Raw genomic sequence first — 7,206 nt, 5'->3', positions numbered from 1 at the left:
AGAGTGAGACTGCATCTCAAAAAAAAAAAAAAAAAAAAGGACGTAATAAAGGAATAGACTTTCTCAAAAGAATGCATACAAATTGCCAGCAGGTAAATTAAAAAATGCTCAATATCACTAATCACCAGAAAACATAAATCAAAACCACGATGAGATATAATGTTAGATTGGCTGTCATTAAAAAGATAAAAGATAGCAAGCACAGATGAGGATGCAGAAAAAAGAGAACACTTATACACTGTTGTTGGGAATATAAATTAATATAATCATTATAGGAAACAGTATGGAGGTTCCTCAAAAAATTAAAATCAGAACTGTGTGACTCAGCAATCCTACTACTGGTTATGTATTCAAAGTAAATAAAATCGGTATATTGAATAGATGTCTGCACTCAGCACACACAATAGGGTCAAGATATGGAATGAAGCTAAATGTTCATCAAACAATAAATGGATAAAGAAAATACAGTACATATATACATATATATATATATATATACACACACAATAATTCAGCCATAAAAAGGAAAGTTATGTCATTTGCTACATTTATGAACTGGGAGGCCATTATGTTAAGTAAAATAAGCCATAGAAAGACAAATATCACATTGTCTCACTGATGTGGGATCTATAAAAGTTGATTTCGTAGAAGTAGAGAGTAGAACTGTGGTTACCAGAAGCTGACGTGATTAGAAGAGAAAAAGAGTATGGAGAAATGTTGGTCCAAGAGGGAATATTCTCAAGAGATCTATCGTGCTGACTTAATGGCAGCATATTTTATTATTAAAAAACACAGCAAATATTATGTGTTTGTATCACAATAATGTTAATTATTTGAGATAATGCATTTACCAGTTAGTTACATTTAATCACTCCACAATGTATATGTGTTTCCAAACATTATGCTATACATGATAAGTACATGCAATTTTACATGTCAATTGAAAAACAGTGGACTTAAGCAAAAAGGAAAATATAAAGTAGACATAATAACAGGCCTACTGACTGAAATTGTTTTATTACTTTTAAATATGTGGTTTTTAAAAAAAGGAAATTTCTACTAAGAAGTTGATAGTATTTTATCAATATCTGAGAGGTAAGTGACCTGCTCCAACCCCAACCCCAACTCATAGACCAATGACAAGTGGAGTTCAAATCTAATCATGAGGATTGTAATTTAGAACAGAAAATAGTTAAAAAATGAGCTGAATTTAATAACTTATTTAAAGCCCTAGAATCTGAAAAAAACTGACAGGGAGGTCAAAATATGTTGCACTATCCTTTTTTTGCAATAGAATCAATAGTTTGAGTAAAGTGGCCGGAGTTGGTATGCCAATCATCTTAGAACTGTTAGCTACAGGGACTCAAAGTACCACAATCCCTTCGAGAGACAAGGACGACCTAAGATGTATGTGAGTGAAATGGAAATACCATAGTGGAAATGTGAAATTACAGAGAGTAAAGTTTCATTCTAAAGACTGCACCATGCTCTCTTTGCTTTTACCTGAACATATAATTGGTATGGGTATTCTGTGTGAATGGAATGTGTTGCCCTTTTCATAGGAGGACAGGGAAGGACATTGATTAAAGTTTACCCTTTAACTAATTTTTGCAGCTACACAAAATGAGAACATTTAGAATAGTCCATGTCCTCCTCAGTAACAAACATTAGGCAATAAAGAATTCCACAAAGTCAATAAGAGAACATTAATTAAGGAAATGGTTGTTTTCAGAGTTTTAATTCTAATTTTCTTTTTAAATGCACTGTTTGGTTAGATGCAAAGCTGAGTATGAAATGAACTTCCTCTCTCAGAAACTTTTGTCATTTATAATCTATCTATCTATCATCTAATCTATATCTACCACCATACCTATTTATTTGATACTAAGCAATCTTTCACAGTCTTAAGAACTTAAGTTATAATATAGGCCTTTATGCGAAACATCACTAGACCATGGAATAATTTAATATGATTAATAACCACCTCAGCAAGAAAAACTACAAATTTACAATACATTTGAAATTAAAATCTTTATCAGAATCTCTCTCAGGCTCATATGTTTCAAGATAAGGACATAGTTTACAGATTCTGACCATGTGAAGATATTTAAGATTGGGTATTTGATGGGACTCAAAGTCTCAGCAGAGCATACTCACATTAAATCTTCTACTCAAAGACAAAGGATTTGGTGTAGCGAGAGAGTGCTCGTGAGCCCCAGGGATCCAATAGACATCCAGTGGAAGGTCCTCAGGGTTCTTATTAATTTTTATACGTAGAGGCTTAGACTCTGCATGGAATGACAAAAGTTTGTGGAATACATTCTGTCTCTAGGAAAGCTCACGGCTGAAGTTCAAAGTGGAGTCTTTATGCATTTACATATAGAAGGAAAATCCAGGTTGTGTAATCAGGTTTTCCAGGTAAGTCAATTGGTCCTGGAGGATTTCACGGAAAGGAATTATACCTTACACAGCAAATTATTTCTTCCCTTACCTAAGCCAAGAGTCAAAACCAAACATTCAGGCATCTACAGACATAAGAATAGAGTTCTCCCAGTTTATTTGTAAAATAAGTCTACTCTCCCTGTATAATCCTTAACTTTCTCACCACTGGTTAGGTAGTTTTAATTATAAATTACATGTGAACATTGTTCTTCTGAAACTTTTTTACTGTGCAGTTAAAGCAACAACAACAACGACAACAAAATCCAATATAGTAATTATTTATTTTATGGTCCAAAATATGATCCATCTTGGTTAATGGTCCATGTGCACTTGAGGAGATGGTGTATCCAGATGTTGGGTGCCTGAATGCCAATTAGGTCAAGCTGCTTGATGGCTTTCTTCCCATCATCTATATCTTTACTGATTTTCTTCCTAGCATTTCTTACAGATATTGAAGGAGGGATAATGAAATTTACAACTATAATTGAGGACATGTCTGTTTCTCTGTTCAGATCCGTCAGTTTTCTGGTTTATTGTCAGGCATACACATTTAGTATTGTTATGTCTTCTTGGAGAATTTTCCCCTTATAATTGGTAATGTCCCCCTTTTTCTCTGAAAACTGTCTGTTGGAATATCTATTTTATCTGAAATTACTGTAAGTACCTGGACTTACTTTAATTAGTGTTTGCCTGATACATTTGTCTTTTTACTTTTGAACTAACTAAATCTTTATATTTAAAAATAGGAACACTTTTACACTGTTGGTGGGAGTGAAAATTAGTTCAACCATTGTGGAAGACAGTGTGACAATTCCTCAAGGACCTAGAAATAGAAATTCCATTTGACCCAGCAATCCCATTACTGGGTATATATCCAAAGGATTATAAATCGTTCTACTATAAGGACACATGCACACGAATGTTCATTGCAGCACAGTTTACAATAGCAAAGACCTGGAACCAACCCAAATGCCCATCGATGATAAACTGGACAGGGAAAATGTGGCACATATACACCATGGAATATTACACAGCCATCAAAAACGATGAGTTCGTGTCCTTTGTAGGGACATGGATGAACTTGGAAGCCATCATTCTCAGCAAACTGACACAAGAGCAGAAAATCAAACACCGAATGTTCTCACTCATAGGCGGGTGTTGAACAATGAGAACACATGGACACAGAGAGGGGAGCTCTACACACTGGGGTCTGTTGGGGGGAAATAGGGGAGGGACAGCTGGGGGTGGGGAGTTGTGGGAGGATGGCATGGGGAGAAATGCCAGATATAGGCGAGGGGGAGGAAGGCAGCAAATCACACTGCCACGTGTATACCTATGCAACAATCTTGCACGTTCTTCACATGTACCCCAAAACCTAAAATGCAATAAAAAAATAAAAATAAAAATAAATACAAATAAAAAAATAATAAAATAATAAAAAATTTAAAAAAAGAGGTTTCTTCTAGAGGCACACAGGTGGACCTTGCTTTCTAATTCAATCAGACAATGTCTATCTCATAACTTATATTTAGTCCAGTAGTTAGCATATATTTTTTTCTGTAAAGAGCCAGATAATAAACGTTTTTGGCATTATAAATCACATGACTTCTGTCACAAATCCTCAAATCTGCTGTTACAGTGTCAAAATGCAACAACAATGTAACTCTTTTTCTTTTTGAGACAGTCTTGTTTTTTTCCTTAGGCTGGAGTGCAGTGGCATGATCTCTGCGCACTGCCACCTCTGCCTCTCAGGTTCAAGTAATTCTCCTGTTTCAGCCTTCCAAGTAACTGCGATTACAAGCACCTACCACCACACCTGGCTAATTTTCATATTTTTAGTGGAGATGAGGTTTCACCATGTTGACCAAGCTGGTTTCAAACTCCTGATCTCAGTTGATCCACCCACCTCGGCCTCCAAAAGTGCTAGGATTACACATGTGAGAGCCACTGCGCCTGGCCAACAATACAACATTTCATTGTTACACCACATTTTGTTAAAAAAAAAAAAGTACATTTCATTTATTCATTATATTTTTGTTATATATCCATTGACAAACATTTGGACTTTTTCTACTTTTTCTCTATTATGGATAATGCTGCTATGAATTGTAATGTGCCAGTTTTTTGTGGACATATGTTTCTATTTCTCTTGGATATTTACCTAGAAGTGAAATTGCGGGATTATAAAGTAATGCTGTCACAACAGCCATTCAATTTGTCACTTATCTCTATTGGTTTACTTTCAAAAAATATTTAAACTTTGGCTATGCTTATCATTCCTAGTTTGAATCATTGTTTTTTCTCTCCTTGACTTTTTACAGTCCCATACTTGTTTTATCCGCTTTCCCCCTTGCCTATCTATAATCTATTTGCAAAAAAATTCATCTTTTAAAGTGTGAATTTATTGATTGACCTTTAGATCTTATACTATATAGTTTGGATGTTTGTTCACCCCAAATATAATGTCGAAATTTGATTTCCAGTATTAAAAGTGGGTCCTAACAGGAGGTGTTTGGGTCATGGAGGCAAATCTCTGATGAATTACGTAGTGCAACCTTATGGTAATGAATGAGTTCTCTCTCTGTTAGTTCCTTTAAGAACTGGATGTTAATAAGAGCCTGGCACCTCCCCCTACGTCTTGCTTCCTCTCTCACCATGTGATCTCTGCACACGGTTGCTCCCATTTATCTTCCACAGTGAGTAGAAGCAGCCTGAGGATTTCACCAAAGCTCAATCTTGCATACAACAGAATTGTGAGCAGAATAAACTTTTTATAAAAAAAAGAGAAGTACCCAGTCTCACATACTCCTTTATATCAACAGAAAACAAAGACGCCTTACATAAGATTTACTTTTCTGACCTACACTACAACAACCCTCCAGCTACCTCTGCCATGAAGGAATCTGATATGCCCTGGATACATTTTGCCCATGTCTTGATGATTAACATTCAGCTTATTATTATTTATGCAAATTTGTGCATCAGGCTTGAATATTTCCCGAGAAAATGAGTTTTTCTTTTCTATCACATCATCAGGCTACAAGTTTTTCAAACTTCTATGCTCTGCTTTCTCTTGAATGCTTTGATGTTTAGAAATTTCTTCCACCAGGTACCCCAAATCATCTTTCTCAAGTTTAAAGTTTCACATATCTCTAGTGCAGGGGCAAAAAGCCACCAGTCTCTTTGCTAAAGAACAGAATCACCTTTTCTCCAGTTCCCAACAATTCCTCATCTCTAACTGAAACCACATCAGCCTGGATTTCATTGTGCATATCACTATCAGCATTTTGGTCAAAGTCATTCAGCAAGTCTCTAGGAAGTTCCGCCATTACATATGACATTCACTGTGGGTTTTTTTTTATACCTTCCATTATTTTGTGATAATTTCCCCTATTCTTAGCTTCTTGAGGCTTTTTAATCATTAAGTGTACCGAATTTTGTCAAGTGCTTATTCTGCTTCACTTAGGTTGATCATGTGGTTCTTTTCCTTCATTCTATTACATGGGTTGGTTTTCATATGTAGAACTTCATGATGTGTCCTATAATTGTATTTGATACAAACTGTATAGGAAATAAGCCAATGAAATATTCCATATTCCTTTTTTGTCCTATTGTTTGAGAATAAAGATGTATGTTTTACCTTCTACATTCTAGATATCAGGGAATGGCATGACAATATACACAGTTGCTTAAGGCACAAATCTCTGTTTCAACAACATAACTTGCCTGTACCTTACTCATAATAACAAAATAGGTAAAAAAACAAGTTCGATGTGTCATGGCTAAATGCCTTATAAAATATCTCTTGAAGTCTCACAACATACCCACGAGTTAGGTATGCCTTTACCTGTTTTACTATTAAGGGAATTAAAGATGCAGAGAAGCTAGAATCATTTTGAAATACAGCTAGTAAGTTATTGAGACTTGGATATGTCACTTCCTTTAACACATTTCAGCTTTCTAACCATTATCATACATATAGTATTAATTAATTTTAAACTTTCTAATTAGTTCTAAGAATTTTTGTGGAAAATCTCTTAGCATTAATGTTTAATTGTGTCAACAAAAGATGCATTTTACAGGTGTGAGGTGACATCACATTGGGTGTGATTTTCATTGGCATTTCCCTGATAAAAGTGATGTTGATCATTTTTTCATATTAACTATTGATCTTTTGGATGTTTTTTTTTGAGAAATGTTGATTCAGGTCCTTTGCCTGTTTCAAAACAATATTATTTGGTTTCTTGTTATTGAGTTGTCACCTATAAATTTGGGATATTAACCCCTTACCTGACGTATAATTTGCAAATATTCCCTCTTATTATGTAGGTTGTCTCTACACTCTATTGTTTCTTTTGCTTTATCAAAGCTTTTTAGTTTAATGCAATCCCTTATTATCTATTCATGCTTTTTTTACATTTTGTGGTTCAGAATAAACAAATATATAGAGATAGAAGGTAGATAAGTGATGGCCTGGGGCTGGGAAATAAAGAAGTTAGGTGGAAAGTGGGAGAAAAAAATGGAGAGTGATTACTAATGTTTCTGGAGTTTCTTTTTTTGGGAGATGAAATGTGCAAAAATTGATTATGGTAATGCTTGCACAATTCTGTGATCTTACTAAAACGATTGTGTTGCATAACTTAAATGGGTGAATTGTTAGGAGGCAAGGCAGATGGATCATTTGAGGTCAGGAGCTGGAGACCAACCTTACCAACATGGTGAAACCCCGTCTAAAAATACAAAAAAAAATTAGCTGGGTGTGGT

This window comes from Cebus imitator, unplaced genomic scaffold, assembly GCF_001604975.1.
Source record: "Cebus imitator isolate Cc_AM_T3 unplaced genomic scaffold, Cebus_imitator-1.0 Scaffold5, whole genome shotgun sequence".
Lineage (NCBI taxonomy): Eukaryota > Metazoa > Chordata > Mammalia > Primates > Cebidae > Cebus > Cebus imitator.
This window is presented reverse-complemented; position numbering follows the sequence as displayed.